Source organism: Aptenodytes patagonicus, chromosome 3, assembly GCF_965638725.1.
Source record: "Aptenodytes patagonicus chromosome 3, bAptPat1.pri.cur, whole genome shotgun sequence".
Lineage (NCBI taxonomy): Eukaryota > Metazoa > Chordata > Aves > Sphenisciformes > Spheniscidae > Aptenodytes > Aptenodytes patagonicus.
The window spans coordinates 100,388,971-100,410,713 of NC_134951.1; the positions used below are offsets into that span (position 1 = coordinate 100,388,971).

At 43.6% G+C, this 21,743-nt stretch overlaps 1 protein-coding gene across 2 annotated transcripts in view; it reads right to left on the reverse strand.

The window, feature by feature from the left end:
- SOCS5 (suppressor of cytokine signaling 5) overlaps nt 1–16,061 on the reverse strand; it is a 37,610-nt gene extending 21,549 nt beyond the window's left edge. Inside the window, exon 1 of one of the 2 annotated variants that reach the window (XM_076334404.1) lies at nt 15,995–16,061. The gene's annotated coding sequence lies outside the window, so the exon portion shown is untranslated. Of the gene's footprint in view, nt 1–15,297; nt 15,317–15,994 lie in introns of those variants that run through there. The other variant, XM_076334405.1, reaches the window with a different exon arrangement.
- Between the last annotated feature and the right edge of the window lie 5,682 nt (nt 16,062–21,743).

Consider the following 21,743-nt stretch of genomic DNA (forward strand, 5'->3'; position numbering starts at 1 on the left):
ATGTTCACATAATTGACATGGATTTTGCTACAGGGGAAATGCATTAAAAAAGGGTACTTTAAGCTGTACAGTGTCAACAGGCAAGGCCATCTTTCTCAAAGCTTGAACTGGCCATCTCAAAAGCAGCAGAGAAATTCAGCTTACTTGGTGGGCTTAAAGTCTTCTTCCCAACAAGAGGGACATGCCTTTGAAAACATTTTTTTTCCTTCCCCCCCCCCCCTCTTTTTTTTATAATTTATTTATTACCATCACCTAATGCTTCCCATCCAGGGAAGCACTGACCACATTCAGTGGCTTTCTGTAGCCTTCTAATTCAGTCTGAACTTTATAGGCCGGGTAGCTACCTAAAATAGTTCTTCAAAGTTGAAGTTGTTGTAGGAAAAATGTCTAAAAAAAGTTACATTTTGGCTGTCTTAAAAAAACCCACCTCCTCATCTTATAAATTCAGGAAGCGGACTTTGTGTGGAACATCTTCTGCTATCCTTACAGAAGTACAGCCAAACTTGGCCCAGTTTGGAACTCCTGAAGAAAAAAAACCTTTAGGTTCATTGTCTCAGTAGTCTTTCCAGATTTTATCTGTTAAGGTCTCTAAAGAATCAGATTGAGATTTTTTGGATGACTGTCACAGCAATCAGTACTGACGAAATGCATATACCCTACTCGTACAAAGCGATTGAGTACGGTCCCTACAACCCACAGTTACACATTAGTATGACGAGTGGCATTCTTGTTATGCTCAAAAGTAACATATCTATTCGCATACAGGAGAAGCCAAGCTTTAGCCCAGTATGGATACCTCGCCTTCTCTAAAAAAAGTCTTAACACAAAGTCACAGTCAAGAGTACAGGTAGGAATCTGGAGGTATTGGTGAGCTGATGGGACAGGAGAGGAGGAGGAATGAGTGCATGATTCTGGAGCTGACGTGTGCCAAGGCTGTCTCACGGAGATTTCCCACCTGGCATTGTGCCATAAGGCCCCTCTCAACCCCCCAATTAACTTAGGACAATTCTGGTTCCCAGGCTCTGCACAGCTTACTGCAGTCCAGAGATGTACTTGAAAGAAAAATCCTGCTGAGCACACAGAGTGCAGACAGTCTCCAGGGAATTCCACAAGGAAATGTTGCCATGTCCAGATCACAAATTTTCAAAGAGAGAATTGGCTCAATTTTGGCAATTTTCGTATAAAATTAAAACATTACATCTCAGCCAGAGGTCACCCACTAACAAATTTCAAGTACATGTTCCAGTTCAGAGGTGCACTACAATATTTCAAAGAAGAGACTGCCATAAAAAAATGGCACAGACAATTGTTCTAGTTGTTTCTGAAAACAGATGAAGAATTTTGGCTGAAAGCTTTAAACAAAATTAAACTCAAGGCAAAGAAAAGACAAAGTATTTCAGTCCAAAAGATTAGAGTTCAGCAAAGTTATAAACAACTGAATACAGCATCTCTTAAAAATTTTCTAATACTTCCCATTATCTATGGAAGTAAAGAGATGAAGGAAGAACACCAGTGGGAACAATGACTCATGTGTGAACTCCCATTCTTACTTATGCAGCAATGTACTTCACTGAGCAACAAAATAGGACACTTTGTCAATGATATAGAATCACAACTCTTCAAAGTGTCCATTAAGAGTTTGCAAAATGATGGGTGAACAACTAGATGCTCTCAGAGTTATTTGTGTAATGGACGATGTCAGATTCAGTGAAATGACAAAGCAGGATGATCCAGCAAACACAAAACAAAACTATCTTCCTCTCCAAAAATTCCAACTATTTGTTTACTCATTGAAATCAGGCAACATTAACACTCTATGCCACCTTGTTTCCTCCAGAAAACACTGTATAAAGGCAAATCAGAGTGACCTTTGCAAGCCTCAGAGATATTACACTAAATTCCCCAGGGCTCAGTTTTGGGGCCGGTCTTGTTCAATATCTTTATCAATGATCTGGATGAGGGGATTGAGTGCTCCCTCAGTAAGTTTGCAGACGACACCAAGTTGGGCGGGAGTGTTGATCTGCTCGAGGGTAGGAAGGCTCTGCAGAGGGACCTGGACAGGCTGGATCGATGGGCCCAGGCCAACTGTATGAGATTCAACAAGGCCAAGTGCCGGGTCCTGCACTTCAGCCACAACAACCCCATGCAGCGCTACAGGCTTGGGGAAGAGTGGCTGGAAAGCTGCCCAGCAGAGAAGGACCTGGGGGTGCTGGTTGACAGCCGGCTGAACATGGGCCGGCAGTGTGCCCAGGTGGCCAAGAAGGCCAATGGCATCCTGGCCTGTATCAGAAATAGCGGGGCCAGCAGGAGTAGGGAAGTGATCGTGCCCCTGTCCTTGGCACTGGTGAGGCCGCACCTCGAATACTGTGTTCAGTTTTGGGCCCCTCACTACAAGAGGTGCTGGAGCGTGTCCAGAGAAGGGCAATGAAGCTGATGAAGGGTCTGGAGAACAAGTCTTATGAAGAGTGGCTGAGGGAACTGGGACTGTTTAGTCTGGAGAAGCAGCAGCTCAGGGGAGACCTCATCGCTCTCTACAACTACCTGAAAGGAGGTTGTAGCCAGGTGGGTGTCGGTCTCTTCTCCCAAGTAACTAGTGATAGGACGAGAGGAAATGGCCTCAAGTTGCGCCAGGGGAGGTTTAGATTGGACATGAGGAAAAATTTCTTTACTGAAAGAGTGGTTAAACGTTGGAAGAGGCTGCCCAGGGAAGTGGTGGAATCACCATCCCTGGAAGTATTTAAAAGACGTGTAGATGAGGCGCTTAGGGACATGGTTTAGTGGGCATGGTGGTGTTGGGTTGACGGTTGGACTCAATGATCTTAGAGGTCTTTTCCAACCTTAATGATTCTATGATTCTATAAATTGGAAGACTTAACAGCCTTGATCTTGTACAATGGTATACTCCAACCTAAGAGCACTGAGTGGAGTCAGCAAACAAGTAAAGGAAAGCAACATGGACATATACAAAGACAGTATTCTCTTAAGTTATTACAGAAAATGAAGGACTTTTAGACCCACAGTAAGCAGGAGCTAAAGTCCACAAGGACCAGATAAGACCCCTCAAAGAGTCTGAGGGAGGCAAAAACCCCAGCTCAACAGTAAGAACACACAATGACCAGGAGAGGTTTTTCTTCACTCTTCTGACTCTCCTCCAAGCAGTCCTGGACATCCTATTTAACCTCAAATTATATATAAATAAAACCAAAAACAGCCATGGCCACTAACTCTTTACTTCCAGTTACCATTGCTCAACTTCTGCTATGGGCAATTTAAAGCTATTTGAAGTATCACGAGAAGAGCACTACACGCAGCCAACCTAAAATTGGAATACCTTTGAATATAGCTACACCTGGTCCAAAGTTATACCTTTGTCTAAATACTGGTTGTTTGTCATTGGGGGGTTTTTTAGTTTGTTTGTTTTATAGAATAGAATAGACTATTTCAGTTGGAAGGGACCTACAGTGATCATCTAGTCCAACTGCCTGACCAATTCAGGGCTGACCAAAAGTTAAAGCATGTTATTAAGGGCATTGTCCAAATGCCCCTTAAACACTGGCAGGCTTGGGGCATCAACCACCTCTCTACGAAGCCTGTTCCAGTGTTTGACCACCCTCTCGGTAAAGAAATGCTTCCTAATGTCCAGTCTAAACCTCCCCTGGTGCAGCTTTGAACCATTCTCACTCATCCTATCACTGGATACCAGGGAGAAGAGCTCAGCACCTCCCTCTCCAATTGCTTCCTCAGGAAGCTGTAGAGAGCAATGAGGTCGCCCCTCAGCCTCCTTTTCTCCAAACTAGACAAGGCCAAAGTCCCTAGCTGCTCCTCACAGAACATTCCTTCCAGCCCTTTCACCAGCTTTGTTGCCCTCCTCTGGACACATTCAAGGACTTCAACGTGTTCCCCCAACAGATATCCCCCACAACAGATTTCCATGGTCATGTGTCCTTTCTACCTGATGAGAGGGGAGAAAGATGCAAAAGCAGCAGTAATTCTGTTAACAGCACCACCTCACTACATTACAGCCCAGGGATCGCACACGAGTTTGGTATCACCACCACCAGCGGTTGTGCTACTACTGAAGCTTGCAGTGTGTCAGCTCTGCAGACTCCACACACACAGAACTTGATTTCACCTCCTTCTCCTCCCTCACTTTATGATACACTCCTTTGCTGCTGCTCCACACCAAGGAGGCTCAAGTCCATCTTCTTTCTGTGCACTCCCATATGATAACCAAAGTACATGAATACACAGTTTACTCTTATCTACTTAATTCCTGCACGTATAGGATAGGTACGCTTGCAAAGCCTTTTGAGTAGCAATTTTCTACACACATTTATTTGAGCCCCAGGCTTAGCTCCTGCATAGAGGCATTTAGCTACCCATGCTGCCTTGAATGTTGTACGATCACTTCCCATTAGAGCTGAATACATGGTTCAACTCCAAAATTAGTAAAAAGATTATAAAATACACATGCAAAGCTAAATGAGTAAGAAACAAGGATCAGAAGCACTGCTATGCTTAAGGGATTTGCAAATGGTGCTGTATCGGTAGGCCTATCAAGTAAGATTTTGTAACAGAGGTAGCTTTGTACATTGACATTCTTTTCCTGATTTGGTTTCCATCACTGTCCCAAATCAAAGACTGGAATTTTTGCCAATGTAGCTCTATCTGTAACACCACCATAACTCCTGCTATATGCAAACCATGAGGGTTTCTGACAGCACAGTAATAACAGCTAAGATCAAGACTACTTTTCCATGCTAATAACAAACTCAGATGCTTGCAAAGTGTTTCCCTCTAGATCATTCCTTATACCAGTACTGTGGTGTTTTTATAAAAGAAAAGTGCATACTGAGCATTAGGAAAACTTACAGTGATTAATGAAACCACAGAACTAAAATATCTTTCAGAAGAGAGGCATCAGCTGAATACTATCACACACTATTCAACAACTAACGTACATCATCCTGCTGCCGCAGAGCACCACAGTTGCCTCCTCAGCCCCTTCGGGACACTAAAGGAATACACATAAACTAGCAAGGCAGAAGAGAAGAAATTCTGTTAGGTATGTCATCCATGATGTCAGCATATTCTTAAATCAACAACCGTTAACTTACTGTCCTCTCTGAATTCAGAATAACTTGAAAAAAGACAGGGTACCATGCTTTAGAGATGACAATGTCACTGTTGGCAGGAAGCTTGGAGACAGTAGGCTTTAAAAATGCCTCTACATCAACTTGTTTCTAAGAGTGAAAATTAAAAAACTTCCACAAAATTGCTGTCTATTTTACAAGTAAGCTGTACCCCAATAACTTTCTCACTAAATTAAATCAGTTTTATACTTCCTTGAGCAACAGCTTACAGTAGATCTACAAATTACCTAGGTGTAACAGTTTTGAAAACCTTACTAGCACCTACTCCTGTGTTTGCCTTTGGCAGAAAAAAGTTTTTGACTCATTTTTACGTTCAATTAATCCACAGTCACATTCTTCATAAAAAGAATGCTGGAAAAACTCAACTTGCTGGAAACAGTAACTATAATTACTGACCCTCTTCAAGTCAGCCAAAATTAAATTGCAAAGTAGGTTTTTTGGCATTAGAGCTATAACTTAATGGTACAAAGAAAAGCAAGTCTGTGAGTAACAGAAGACACCAAGCCCAACATTTGTGAGAACTCAGAAAATGAGATACAAGCGGTGAACTTACAGGAAAAAATTGAGAACGGACCCTGAACAAGAGTAGCCTCTTTCTAGATTTGTACTGCATGACAAAGGGCAAAACTATTTCTTTGCACATCTTTGCTCTATCAAACTTTTGTCAAAGCAAGCATTAATATTAAAAAAAGAGGAATATAATTTTATCAAATCTCATAGTAATGAACAAATTGTAAGCCACAGCTGTATGGCATTTTATCTCCTTACATAACAATATTCTCTTTTCTCCAATTTTCAGGTTTGCTTTACTCACTGCTCTCTGGGATTATAAGGAAAGAAAAAACCAAAAAAATCTTAGTGCCTCTATATTTCTCAGGAAAACAGAAAATGCCATTGCAGGTGTCCCATTAAGAAACTTATGTGAAATCATACATGCCTCTGTCGATGAAACTGGCAAATCAAGGTTCTTTTCACTTATTATAGGCTTTAAAGCAAGTACAGGGATGACATACTCCTCAACCATGCGTAGATATACTATTAGTATGCCATGTTAACTTTACTAGCATTCAGGTGATTGGCTTATCATGGTACAAAATTGATTCATCTCTCATATTTGACTAAAGTTTAAAAAAATCACAGAATTCATGGGCTATGTAGATCTTTTGCAGTCTTTGTTTCTACTGCTACACAGTCAAAATAAGGGAATTATTTGCATAACTGAAACAAAAAGTGATTTCATAACATGATAATGTTTGAGCCTATAGGCAAGAACTTACAGGACTAAGACGAAAGTAATTTATATCTTAAGAACCATTTAAAAAATAGGTATAACTGCAAATCTTCGGCTTATCTATTGTCATCTATGAGGCTCAGGGGAATATTTTCTACCCAAATAAACCAACTGTATTGCTGAAAACAGGGCTGTAAAGTTCCTCTGGAGCTCACTACCAACAAGGATTTCCAAATATCAGTTAAATATAGATAGCCTCAAAAAGACAACTGATGATACATTACTATGCTAGTTTTTTCCATTCTTAAAATTCTGATCAAAACTAGTTGCAAAAAAAGCCAAACAGCACTCACTAAAAAAAAATACAACAGTGATCAACAGATGTGGGGAAGGGACGAACCAAATAACGCACAAAAGCAGGGAGATTTCTAACTTTCAGACCTCTTAAGAGTTAGCCCCTAGAAGCTGGCTTCCAGACCTAGTCCTAGAAACGAGTGTAAGTTTAATCAACAAAAAGTCAGTTTTGCCTGAATTATATACATTTCTATGGTCTACAGTAGAACAAAATGGTTTTCCAAAACCACATGCCATATTGAACCTAAGTCCAAACCTTAATCTAAAATACAAGATGACTACTACTTTATCAGACACAAATTACTCTACTGGTCTGGACCTTAAGGCCCCTAACCTCATTTATTCTGTTCACAACTGTTAGACAAATATCAAAATAGAAAACTTGTTCAATGCAGTGGTCATCAGTCAGCCACCTAAGCAACCCTGAGCTATAGATGAGTGTAATTACTTGATAGTTTTGAATTTTAGTCACATTCCTTCTGACAAAAACACTGAAAACCCTTTAACAGATGCTTCGCTCCCAAAGAAGTTTGACAGAACAAAACCATGTCATATGCATATAAGGACTAACAGTTCTACCGATGAAAATGCTAAATCCTCTAACAGATGCTTCAGACCCCAAGGAATTTGAGAGAACAAAACCGTATCATCTGCACACGAGAATTGACACTGGTCAACACAGACTCTTGAGGCAAAGCAGTTTTCTCACTTCTTATAGCACAACTGTTTCAGCATTATAAAAATTAAAACTTCTGACAGATTCCCAGATTCTCTCTTTTTAATTCCAGTAAAGGGAAACAGTAGATCAGCAGGTCAATCTGAAAGAGTTCTTCTATTCATTCAAATAAATTTTGCTAGAATACAATTCAATTGGCAATAAAGATACCTCTATAATATAGATTACTGTGTGGATTTACTGAACTTGCAAATATTTTAATTGAGACATGAAAGCACCATAGAAGACCATAAAAAAAGTTATTTTGGAATTGTCATACTGGAGGACTAATTCCTAAATTAACTTTATAATAAATAACAAAAAAGAATTTTCATCCTCAAAGTGAGTAGGAATTAGAAAACCAGTATTTCTACAATTTTACCAGTGCACAATACATTAAGCTTACAGAATAAATGTAGATTTTCTCCAGAAGTCCATTCAAACATTCTCTTCTAAAGATAACTAAAAGTCATCAAAAGAAACCAACAATCACAATGTCATAATCCAAGATAGGACAGAATCTTGTTAATTGCCAAACCAGACTATAAACTAATAATGTCACCAAATACTAACAGGCAAATGATGCACTCCTGAAATACAGTAATGGGATGTAACATAAGAATAGCCCAGACCATCAAAAGGTACACCTAGTAAGAAACCTGTCTGGCCAATACATGCTGCTCAGCAAGGAATACAAGAACAGGTGAACTATTTATTAACACATCCCTGATATCCTCTCCCAGAGTCTGTACTTTGCAGTTCAGGGCCTTAAACCCAGAGGTAGTACCTTTGCATTCTCCAAGATTATATTAACAAATTTTAATCTCATAATCTTAATCTAAATTATTACATATAATTTGTCTTACATCTGTGAGGTCCTGTTGTCAAATTTCTTGCTTCCATAAATAAGGTGTCCAGATCTTAAGGACAATAATTATAAGGAACTTCTTCAACAGATAAACCACATACATTTTTTAAGATAAAGCTGGTCTGATACCAAAACTTTAAATCCAATTTATAGCCAAATCTACCCAACATTATGAAAATCTGCATTAAGGCCTTGACTTACTATTAGTAAACAAACAAATAAGTAAAAACAAAGCAAAATCAAAGCAGATCATGTTTGTTGCCTAAGTTCTAAAGAACATCAAATGTCCAAATGAGTTAAGCCACTGGCAAGAACTTGCAGAAATACTCAGTGAGATCTTGGCAGCAGAAACTTTGCTCACTGGATTCAAGAGACTTTTCTTACATTAAAGGCATAGCTAGATGAGACAGACTTAAGAGAGAATAAGTCAGTGCAGTCTGAAAGGACAGCACAACACCTTCACCCCTCTGCACCCCCTCACCCCATCACACACCCCAGCCCGCTCTCTCAGGCCAACGCCAGCACCCAGAGCTGGTCTCCCTGGCAAGCTGGTCTCCCTCAACAAGCCATCACCAACTAACCCAGAAGAGAAAAGAAAGGAAAACATCATGGATTAAACGAACTGGTTGAATAAAAATTGAGAAACTGTGTCAGAGAATCGGGGGACTCCAGGTGCGTAACAACACAGGCACAATTTAGGACAGGTCAAACGGAAGCTTTATTAACTACGATCACAGTGAGAGAACATTGACAGCATCTCTCCTGGTTCTCTGACAAGTGATCGCAGAGACCCAACCTAAATACTATTTCAGAAAAAGGAAAAAGGCAAGGAAAAACAATCGTTTCAATGTTAACAAAGCCAGGTACCCATCCCTGGGAGGGATGGACTCCTTAAGTCCCTTGCTAACAGCCACAATTTTAAGGAGGACTCAAGCAGTAAATAATGTGACAATATGGAGAGAGAGGTCTTGGTGGAGCCTACAGGAGTGGCATACCCGGTATTATCCTAGCTCAGAAGTGGGGAGTTGGAAACAATCACAGACTGCCAGCTTTTAGCTGAAAGGAATGTTCTTTTAGTAAAGATAACCTCTTAGCCAGATCTCTCAACCTTAAGTATTAATAGTTTTACCACCACAACTGTTTGGCAGCTTAAAAATACATAGTTATTTTCCTCTTCCAAGCCATGAGTAAGACTAATGAATGAGAAATGAGATCTACCACGTCTAAAATACTGCAAGACACAAGTGAATAGAAATTTTAACTTACTGAACAAATTTTAAATAAAAAAAGTGTTTTGATAAAATTGCTGGTTTAACTACTCATCCAGTACATCTGAAGTAATAAACTACAAACCAATTTTAAAATGCTATTTGTATATTTGAATTCCACTTTCTATTCAAGTGAGGTTTAACATAGATTTAAAAAAAAAAAGTATGTAATTCACCATTCCAACAGAAATGTGAAAATTAAAGATCTAAGCAAACAAAGCATCAACTAAGCAGTATAAGCGTTTAACCAAATCTATCACACAAAGATTCCAGTCAACTGAAGATTAAAGATAATTTGCAGTCTAAAATTAATTCACTTTATCCATACGCTACTTCAAAAGAGCAAGAGACCTCTTATTGCACTAGTGAAATGATTAAAATACTTCCTTCTTCATAGAGGCCAAATGTAAAAGCTCTCCAAAAACAAAATTCAGTACTGGGTACTTTTTCCATAAGTGAGTCAGTCAGTAAATCAGACTCTGCTGCACAGGCCTTACTGCAAAACCAAAAACCTAAGGTACAGAGGCAGAGTATATAGTCAAATATAAAAGAAGATGTACCTAAGCAGACAGAATTCAAGGTATCAGAAGTTAGAGACATCTTGGAGATGGAAGTCTGGTGTTCAAGTTCTGCAAGTATCCTGTTTCTTGAAGAGGTCTGCCCTATTAAACATGTTCATCCTTAGCTAGCCAAGTTCCATGAAGAAAATTAAGTCAAACTGGCATAAGCAATCACTACAACCTAAGTTTTTGCTATTAAAGGCCAAACATTCTAAGAGATTATCTTGATCGGTTTTATCAGAGTCTTGATCAAGCCTAATTAATTCAACTGCAGTCCTTGTGTCTCTACTAGCCTAATGGAAATAAGTAAAAGGTGCTAACTGCCGGATCTTTTCATCCCAGAATTACAATTCTTAATCCTATGACTGACATTTGGGTCTTGAGCAATGAGGCCCAAATGATTTCATCTGGGTGCCAGGCTGACTTTTGAATTACTATTAGAATTCATTCTGCTGAGGAGGAGCAAAAATGTTATCAGATTTAGTATTGCAGGAAGACTATTTTCGACTGCTTCTACTGTACTAAAATTTTTAAACAATCTTTCAAATTCCACCTCTGTAAATATACTCCAATGAGAAATCACTGAAGCACTTCCAAACACTGTAAAAGCTTCTGCCTATAAGAAACTGGTGGTTGTAAGAATTACAATATGTATTGCAATACAACAATATTCTAAGAATGCTTCATGCATCTTCAACGATGAGGAATATTTACTATAAAACCCTTGATTTTACAAAGAGGCCTTATGCACAGCACTGAGTTTTTTCTTATTCTGCTGCACCAAGAAGAAAAGCAAATTCCTGACCCCTTTGATTCTTCAACTACTGTAGAGACCCAAACTTTCACAAGAATGGACTACTGGTTTAAATACTTCAGCAGACAACAAAATACATAATCAAGTAGTATCCAGCTAGCCAGGAACACACCATATATGGCTGCATAAAGAAAATTCTTCAGAGTCCTCAAGAAGTATTACTTATCTGGGCAGCCTCCATCTCCCCCTCCTTCTTATCCCAATCTTTCAAAGATAGGCTTTAAATGTTTTGCAGCTGTCCAACATTAAGACTGAAGAATTCAACGACCATGGCTGTGTAAAAACACAGGGTGAAAAGCAACTACCACGTTATCCAGGAATTCAAGACCAATTACAGATCCAGAAGAGGTTCCTGACTGCCAACTTCTTTAACAAAATCTGGATGAGGTCCCAAGAGCAGATAAACCTGTAAAATTACTCTTTCTTCCTTCCAGATAATTCTTCAAATGAGTTTCTACCATATAAACTAGTGCAGACTATGCATAACTGCATTGAGTTTTAGCCAACCTCTCTCGCAGCCAAAAATATCAACCACCACCACTGCACACATTTTCTTACTGAGATTTTCAGGGTCTGCATAATCTTATAACCATGAAGTTAGTAAGCCATTTCATATTTCCTGAAACTAAACTGCACATTAGATGATTCACCAATTAGTGTATTCATGAAGCTTTAAAAAGCAATCAAAATTTCATTTTTGTTGAAAAATTTAACAGAGATGTCCAGCTGTATGCATGGAGAGAGCATGTGGGCTTTTCTCCTTTATTTAACTTAACTAACAGCTACGTTAGCTGGTGAAAAATATTCAGTGTGTCAGAGTTAATTTATAGAGCTGACAAAGTATAAGGGCTCCAGAAGGTATAGCATACATTTACTAAACTTTAAATACAATATTTTAACTAGATATAGCTCAAAGATTAAAATAAGCTGTCCAACAACCAAACCACACAAATACGTATCATTTCAGAGCATTTCTTATTTAATGGAGCAATTGCATGTTTGTTTCAAACTAATGCATAGGTTAACAGTATCAGAAAAGTTGATAATCCTTCTGACCCCAAATCCCATAAATCCAAATGCATTTTTTTTTTAAACTAGGGAGACATCTTTAGAAGACAGCAGGCATCTCAATACAGTCCAGGCCATGATCAGATGGAGGGGAGGCACTGCGTATTGCTCAACACAACCAAGCCTTGTGGCCTTAATGAAGCCTCTAGGCATAAATACCACAACATAAATACTAAGTGCTAACTTCCCCGTAAGGTTGAAGAAACTACCAAGCATAAGCATAGCTCTTGGGGAAACAAGAAGCAGGGAAAAGAGCCTAAAACAGAGAGCTACTCAAGAATTATTTAACTAGCCAGCTTATTCCAGTATTTTGGAATAGAAATCAGTATTTTAGGAGTTTATGGTGAAGCCTTTACATCAAAAGTTCTTTCTTTCATTCTACAAAGTCAGGAATGTACATTTTAGTGAAGAAAAAGGTATCCTGGTTAGATTTTACATTTGTTTTCACTATTTGTAGCAGTCAATGAAACATCACCACTTTAACTAAATCTTAAGAATAGATAAACCTAATGTATGAAAGTTACATGGAGTCATCTGAATCCCATGAAGTATCCACCAAAAATTGAGCTATTTAGCAACGGGCTATCACAGGACAAGGTAATTTACAACTATTAACAGCAATCATCACTATCACTTGATTAGACTAAAATACATCTCTCACTTAAATTTAAACATAATGAATGAGACCAGAAAAATCCATGTTATACCATCTTGGGTTATTAGTCCATCAGGAGAACATGTGAATTGCCACATCAAATTTGATGAACAGTCATCTCTCTAGAACCTTGCAGCAGAGTGACAAGTTTCACCTGTTTCAAAAGAAGATTAAAAAAAAAAACCTTTCTAATAGAACACAGTTGATTTCTAATCCCTTCCATCTGCTCTCTCTTTCCTAGATGTACCTGCCACCATTAAAAGACCTAGAAGAGAAATTCTAGATATTCCTCCAAGGACTAACCCAGCCATTTTTCCAATGCCCTCATACATATGAAGTCATGTCAAGCTACTGCATGCTACCCAGCTGTCTGAATTCACTAGCCGGTTGTATTGCTAATGCAATTCTGAAACCAGAGTAGATGCAAGACATTTAGACCAACTGGAAAATCAGAACAGATTTCAGCAGCTCAGTCCATCAGGTCTCAGAATTATTTTGTTTTCTCTTTTTTGTAGTTTGCTTTGGACTGACAAAGAATGCACCCTGAAAGTATAGCTAATTCACTCTGCCACAGTTATTAATGTACAAAACCCACAAAAAGACAGAATTAAATCTGTTCCGACAGAGACGCTATTGCTAAGGCTATTACTTTGATACCAGGTCCACTTGAGTATCTTGGTTTACAGATTGACAACAGAATGAATCAGGAGGTTGTTAACTTGCCTCCTTTCAATATCTCACTGTAGCAACCCCATCAACTGGGGATATTCAAGGTAGCAGGGGTTATGTTCAGGCTGAGGGCTGCATGACATCTTCAGCAGGAAGCCTTTAATGGCACAAACCTGCATGACACGAGATCTTGACATGTGTGAACCACACCAAGATTTCTATGGATGTAACACAATTTAACTACAGAATTACCCTGATGTCATCTGTGTGCACAGTGGCCCATGAGAGATTTGAACTCAGAAGAAAAGTTATGAGATCTAAGTGAGTAAGGCAATCGGCATTTGCGGGCTATCATGTACTCCATGGTCATTTCCTAGTGACACAACCCCATTTGTGGGGGGTTCCATTCCTGAAATGGACTTATGAAAGGACATTCCATCCTCCTCAATAATTCGTTGGACTCAAAACTTCTGGCGCCCATAAATCACAATCTCCGTGTTGCACAAATACACTTTGTGGGGTGGAATGGGACTAAAAAGTCTCTTTTGCAAGAGTACTGTATCTTGGAGTAACATCCCTAAACTGAAGTTAACTAGGTTTACATGGAAGGAAGTTAGGAATTACACCCTCATTGTATAATCCTGTAATAAAAATAAAAGCACTTCTAGAAAGGCACATTAAGACACTGATTCTGTAAAGAAGTTCACACTACAGGGTCCGGCAACTAAACTATCTCCTTCCAGTATTGGGTCCTAACTCATATGATGTTAACAAAATTATTAAAGTGAAACTACTCTAAAGCTACATTTTAAATAGTAACACACTTAAAACCTAGTAAAATATTTACTGTGGTACTTGCAACCACAGAAGGGTCTTTTTTGCCATTCACCCAGAAGGAAAAAAAAGTGCCCTGTGAAATGCAATTGCTCATCTCTAAGGGAATTTTAAGTTTAAAAAATAATTACACAGAAGATGTTAAGATAAAGTAAACACTCAAGAAAACAGAACACTCCAATGTATTTGAAGCATGTGAAGTATTTAGATAGCCATGAAAATGCGGTTTAGTCTTCTGCACAATGTTTTAAAGCCAGGAAAAAACCTCTCCAGATTTTCACTTTCATCTTGATATCCAATGCCCATACTTAGTTCACCTGTCTTCTGAAGGAGGCAGAACAATTTAAAATGAGATCCAGTCAACTTCTGTGCAAATTTATGGAACACAATTATTTTTAAGTAAGGTTATATAAATGCAAGCTTTAGTAGTACTATCCATTCATGTCATCTCCCTGCAAATAGTTCACTTGGGCCACATCTATTCCCAAAATGTTTTCCTGTTATAGGAGTGTACTGCACCAACAAAAGCACTCCTCAGACAAATTGCAACAACTTCAGAAAAGCTGTACCTTTACCAAACTAGGCAGTATCACAAACCATAATGGAATTAACTTCAGTAGAAAAGCACAGTATTTTTCATAATAGGGTTTGCATGGCATGGTCAGGGTTCACACCTCACATGATGGGATATGGTGCCCCATATGATGATTAGCATAAAATCTGCAGTTTACAATCATAGAAACATTGTAGAAAACTTTGACAAGCTTTAGAGGAGACAGGAAAAAAAAAAAAGAGATAAGCATTCTGTAAGTATTCAGGGAATGGAAGCATAACTATTGTACATCCTGTGTTCATAAGAATACATGCTCAGACGATTCACAAACCTGATGAAACAAACATATCAGAGACAGAACTGTATTCCACGGGATTAAGCTATTGTGATTCAGTGCAAGTATTGAATTACAAAGTTAACAACAGCAGAAATAACACGATTTACTGCTTCTACAATTCCAAGAAACCATTCATAAGTTTGCGTTAGATGCATATAAAGACGACTTCCAAACTTTTGTGAGTGCTCATGAGGGAAGCAGCCTGATGTTTAACGTACCAGCCCTCCACAGAAGGGGTTAACAGTAGGTTGTTTGCCCTGAAGACTCTTTAATAGCAATTTTGCAAGGGTGATTTCCATATGGACAAACATGCGTGCAAACTCAACTACAGGAGACCGCCAACCAAACCCCCCTGCTCCTGCACCAGCTTCAAAATTAACCTGGAAGCCCAGGAGGAGCAGCAGCCCGGCGCTGCCTTCCCGCCAGCTGCCCAACGCAGGGCACCCCCGACCGACTGCCTCGGGGTGCCGGCACCGGATTCGGGCTGGGGCGGGTTTAACCCCCAGCCCCCGGGCTTCGCTGCAAACGCCAGCCCCGGCTTCCCCCGCTTCTCTCAGGAGGGTGGCCGGGACCGAGCGGAGCTGCCCCCCCTGCTGTCCCTCCCCCCGCCCCGGGGCGGCCTTCTCCCCCGCGGGCACCCCGTCGCGCCCCGGCCCGGCCGAGCCCCGCGGCGGCGGTCCGCAGCCCAGCCCTCCCCCTCCTCCCGCTCGCCTGGCCCCGTCCCTTCCCCCGGCTCCCTCGGGCGCTGGCTGCCCGCGGCCGGGAGACGGCGACAGCTCCCCGCCTCCCTCACGGAGCCGCGGCCTCGACGGGCGGCGGCGGGGCCGCGGCGGGGAGCGGCCGCCTCTCGCTGCCGGGGGGCGAGCGGCGCAGGTCCCGTCCGCTGAGTCCGAGCCCCGACCGAGAAGCACCTACCGCTGCGCCGCGGCGGGGACAGCGACGCCTCAGCGCCGTCCCGGCGGCCCCAACGGCCGCAGCATCCTCCTCCTCCGCCGCCCCGCCCGGGCCCGCCGCCTGCCGCTCGGCGCGGACGGAGCGATCCGCCAGAGCCCCCTCCCCGGCCCCCCTCCGCCGAATGGAAAATAGTTCCCCGGGCCCTGGAGCGGAGAGAGCGGGAGCGACACCTCGCTAGCCAATGAGAGCGGGACTGGCCCTCCACAGCGCCAATGGGAGCGGCAGGCTGGCTGAGGCGGGGCTTCGCCCAGCCTACCGGGCCGCAGCGTTCGGAGTGACCCGCTAGGATGTCTCCGGCTAGCCTCCGTTGACGACCATCTTGGAGTCGGGCACGATGCCCCGTCTGGGAAGGGGCTCGCCGGCGGCCATTTTGGGTTCGGGCGAGGGGCGCAGGGAGGGGCTGGGTCACGTGGCGGGGGCCGACGGGAGGAAGCGGCGGGGGAGGGGGTAGCGTCGGCGGCCACCGGCGGGGCGGGCCGGGGCGGGGGGCGGTGGCTCAGCTCGGCCCGGCCCGGCCTGGCCTCGCCCCGCCCCGCCGCGCCGGGCCGAAACTCACCCATGACACTCGGCGTCAGAGTAGGAACCGCGGTGGCCGCCAGGGGCGGGCCGGCGGTGAGCCGTCCGCGGCGCTTCTCCCCGGAGCGGAGGCCGAGAGGCTCCGGTTAAGACGTGCCCGGCCGCCCTGGCCTTGCGGGACAGCCCCTGGGAGACAGTGCCTCGCCCGGCCTCCAAAATCCCGCCGAGCGCGGGCCCGGGACGGGGCTCGGCCGGCCCCCCGCGGGCGGGCTGGGGGAAGCCCGGCTGCCCGGGCCCGGCGGTGGTGCAGGCCCCGGCTCTGCTCCCCACCGCTCGCCCTTAAAAGCTTTCAAGAAGTGTTCAGAGCAGCTCCCCAGCGTGGTCTGAGTGCACATTTTTTCTTTTTCGAAGAGGCGGCCACCTGGCTGACGTGCCTGCTGTGGCAGCTGCTCATTCAGGTAACGCCTCCGGCTGCCCTGGCGTTCTGTTTGGAGAAGCCAAACGGTTCCTTGTAAGCAGGAGGGACTCCTAAATGCTTATAAATTGAGACTCTTGAAGACACGTGGGTATTGTTGGAAGGGATTAATACCCTGTTCAAAACAGTTTCCCTCCCTTGTAAGAGGGAGCAAATTCACTGCTTGGCTAAAGTGCGGATGAGGTACATTTGATCACATCAGACAGAGGAATCGCTCATTGCTGCACCCGTACAAAAAGACAACTTGGTGTTCCAAAGTAACGGAGCGCATCTCATCTTTCTGCATCTAGTAAACTGGGACACTGCACTATGGGGGGTGGACAGTTAGACGGGGAAAAAAATGGTTAGATCATCGGGCTCAGAGGGTAGGGGTCGATGGGTTGTACCCTACTGGAAGCCAGTAGTAAGCTGTTGTGGTTTAACCTCAGTGGGCAACTGAGCACCACGCAGCTGCTCGCTCGCTCTTCCCTCACCCCCCCGGTGGGATGGGGGAGAGAATCGGAAGAGTAAAAGTGAGAAAACTCGTGGGTTGAGATAAGAACAGTTTAATAATTGAAATAAAATACTACTAATAATAACAATGATAATAATAAAAGAATATACAAAGCAAGTGATGCACAGTGCAATTGCTCACCACCCGCTGACCGATGCCCAGCCAGTCCCTGAGCAGCGGCCCCCCTGGCCAGCTTTCCCCCAGTTTATGTACTGAGCATGACGTCACATGGTATGGAATGTCCCTTTGGCCAGTTTGGGTCAGCTGTCCTGGCTGTGCCCCCTCCCAGCTTCTTGTGCACCTCCAGCCTTCTCAGTCGGTAGGGCACGGGAAGCTGAGAAGTCCTTGACTAGTGTAAGCACTGCTTAGCAACAACTAAAACATCCGTGTGTTATCAACATTATTCTCATCCTAAATCCAACACACAGCACTGTAACAGCTACTAGGAAGGAAATTAACTCTATCCCAGCTGAAACCAGGACACAAGCAGGGTACCACAGGGGCCAGTTCTGTTTGACATCTTTCTCAGTGTCTTTTGAGGAGCAGATGGAGTGCATGTTCATCAAGTTTGCAGGTGATGCCAAAGTGGGACAGTGGAAATGCTGGAGGACAGAGCTGCCATTCAAAGGGACCTAGACTGGTTGGAGGAATGGCTTGACAGGAAGTCTATGAAATTCAGCAAGGACAAATGCAAGGAAATTCAACAAGTCCAGCACCTGGGAAGGAAGAGCCCTCTGCAACAATACAGGCTGGGGACTGGTGGGCTGGGGAGCACCTTTGCAGGAAAGGACGTGGGGTCATGGTGGACAGCAAGTTGGCCATGAGCCAGCAGCGTGTCCTGGCAGCAAAGGAGGCCAAGAGCGTCCCGGGTTGTACCACCAGAAGCATAGCCAGTAGGCCAGGGGGGGTGATTATTGGTTTCTACTCAGCCACATGTAGAATAGTCTGTCCAGTTTTGGGTCCCCAAACACAAGGAAAACCTCAACGAACTGTAGCAAGTTCAGTGGAGGCCACCAAGCTGTCCAGGGGAAGCTGCAGCACTTGCCCTGTGAGGAGAGGCTGAAGTAACAATCCTCATTCAGCTTGGAGAAGAGGCAGCTTCAGAGTACTTCTGCATACAGCACGCAGCCTAGCATATACATTACCAGCAAAAACCCCAAAGATGAAATAATACACTGTATAAGCAATTCTGCACCTTGGAAGAGGATGAAAAATATAATGAAACATACATAATTGATGTTAGTTGCATTCAAAATGATACTGATGAGGCCAATGTGTGAATTTACATTTCTAGAACAGGGTAGCATTCATGAAGGATTCATGTGCACCCAGCACAGATGCAGCTAAATTGCCACTTGGCAGTCCTACATAGACAGTGCAAGAAAGAATGAGCTAACAAGTAGTAACAACAGGCAAAATAAATATAGAGGCAGCATAGCCAGGATCTAGTTAGTCTAACAGCTCAGCAAGGGGAAATGCGAAGTCCTGCACCTGGAGAGCAACAGCCCCAGGCACCTGTACATGCTGGCTGCTGGCTGGCTAGAAAGCAGCTTTGCAGAGAAGGACCTGAGGGTCCTGATGGACACTAAGTTGAACATGAGCCAGCAATGTGCCCTGGCCGCAGAGAAAGATAACGGTAACCTTGGCTGCATTAGGAGGAATGTTGTCAGCAGGACGAGGGAGCTGATCCTTCCCCTCTACTCTGCGCTGGTGAGGCCACACCTACAGTACTGTGTCCAGTTCTGGGCTCCCCAGTACAAGAGAGATACGGAGCTACTGGAGAGAGTCCAACAGAGGGCCACAAAGACAATTAGGGGATTGGAGCATCTCTCCTATGAGGAGAGGCTGGAAGAGCTGGGACTGTTTAGTCTAGAGAAGAGAAGGCTCAGGGCATCTCATCAATGTATATAAATATCTGAAGGGAGGATGTAAAGAGGACGGAGCCAGGCTCTTTACAGTGGTGCACAGTGACAGGACCAGAGGCAATGGGCACAAACTGAAACACAGGATGTTCTGCCTGAACATCAGGAAACACTTTTCCACGGTGAGGGTGACCAAGCAGTGGAACAGGTTGCCCAGGGAGATTGTGGAGTCTCCATCTTTGAAGATATTCAAAAGCCATCTGGACATGGTCCTGGGCAGCCAGCTCTAGCTGATCCTGCATGACCAGGGGAGATTGGACAAGATGACCTCCAGAGGTCCCTTCCAACCTCCACCGTTCTGTGATTCTGTAACATTTAATATCACCACATCACCTGAGAGATTTTGCTTCAAAAGCGTCACTTATCTTTGTGCTGGAATAGAGTTAATTTTCTTCACAGTAGCTAGTATGGGGCTATATTTTGGATTTGTGCTGGAAACAGTGTTGATAACACGGGGATGTTTTCGTTACTGCTGAGCAGTGCTGACACAGAGTCAAGGCCTTGTCTGCTTCTCGCACCGCCCCACCAGCGAGCAGGCTGGGGGGGCACAAGAAGTTGGGAGGGGACACAGCCGGGACAGCTGACCCCAACTGACCAGAGGGATATTCCATACCATATGATGTCATGCTCAGCATATAAAGCTGGGGGAAGAAGAAGGAAGGGGGGGACGTTTGGAGTGATGGTGTTTGTCTTCCTGAGTAAAGCATGACGGAGCCCTGCTTTCCTGGGGATGCCTGGACACCTGCCTGCCGATGGGAAGTGGTGAATGAATTCCTTGTTTTGCTTTGCTTGTGTGCATGGCTTTTGCTTTCCCTATTAAACTGTCTTTATCTCAACCCACAAATTTTCTCACTTTTACTCTTCTGATTCTCTCCCTCACCCCAGCGGGGGAGAGGGGGAGAGTGAGCAAGCGGCTGTGTGGTGCTTAGTTGCCAGCTGGGGTTAAACCATGACAATCTTTTCTGCAGTTACCCAGTGCTGACTCCACTTGTAGAAAAGTTCCATAAGTCAGTTTTAACTTCAACTTGTAGGCTGTTTCCCTTTTTAATTATTTCTGTAGCAAATGAGCATTCATTTTCATTTCTAGTTTGTAGTAAATATTTTTATGCTAGATACTTATTTCCATCAGAAATATAAAGTTTTAGTAACATAAACCCCCAGATTTGCTATATGTCTTCTTATTCATAGAGCAAAGCCTCTTGGTGTTACCATTTTTGTCAGGATTAAGGTTCAGCAACAGTTGTCTTCACCTAATGAAAACACCTGCCATTCTGGTCTGCTACTCCGGCAAAGAACTAGTAACTGAATAGAGGGAAATAATCAACTGCTTTGTTCTTACTACCATATGCTTCATTTTGGGGATCTGATGATAGGATGGAGGAAGTGAAAGAAAATAGGCTGCTACTTGCTATAAACAAGAAGAAAATTTCCTAATACCAGAGGAGCTAGGCTGTAGCCAGAGCCCAGCAGGATGGAGACCATGTGGCTGGTGGTTATCATCCCCAGGCTTCACCAGCCTGACCTGCACAGCTGTGGGTTCTACTTAGATTTTGGGAGGAAGCATTGGTGCAAGGGATCAACACTGAGACCTCAAAGCATGATGCTACTTGCTGTGGTATTTCTGTACTAATGTGTTGGTATGGACATCTTAAAGAGCTGTATCAGTAAGACTCAGAAGGATATGAGAAAGCCATGGGCAATTGTGGATGCTCCAGACTATGAGGCTGCAATGAGTCTATTAAAAAAAATCAGATCACCTGCTTTCTCAGGATGTGCACACACCCTTGAATGCAAAGCAGTTCTCTGGGGAAGCATCTAGGCAATCCCTTTTTTCATAAGGCAATTCATTTTCCCGTTGGAGGGCAATGATCCATTCACTGTGGGAGGACAAGGGGACACTGTGAAGAAACAGGGCTTGGAAGAAGGTGATCAGAGGCTGGAAACGGAGCAGTCTGCTACCTCCCACATTGGCCTGCTTTCATCTTTCAATGTTTATTTCCCAGGCGTGCTGCCAGCTCCTGTGTGTGCTGCCAACAATGCAGCGCAGCACTGCTGGGCATGCCATGCACAGTGCCCTCAGCCTGCCGCTCCTGGGTGACACTGCCCACTTTCTGTGCTATCAGCCGCCATGGTTGTTTCACCAGTCCTGAGCTACCACACTAACTGCGTTTCCCTAGCCCAGCTCTGCTGGATCGTTGCTTCTTAGTGTGTCCCTGACTGATCCTGGTTCTGCGTGAAAAATTGCCTGATGCTGGCAAGCTCTGCAGCTCTGGCTCCAAGCACCTTCTCCCACTCTCTTCTCCA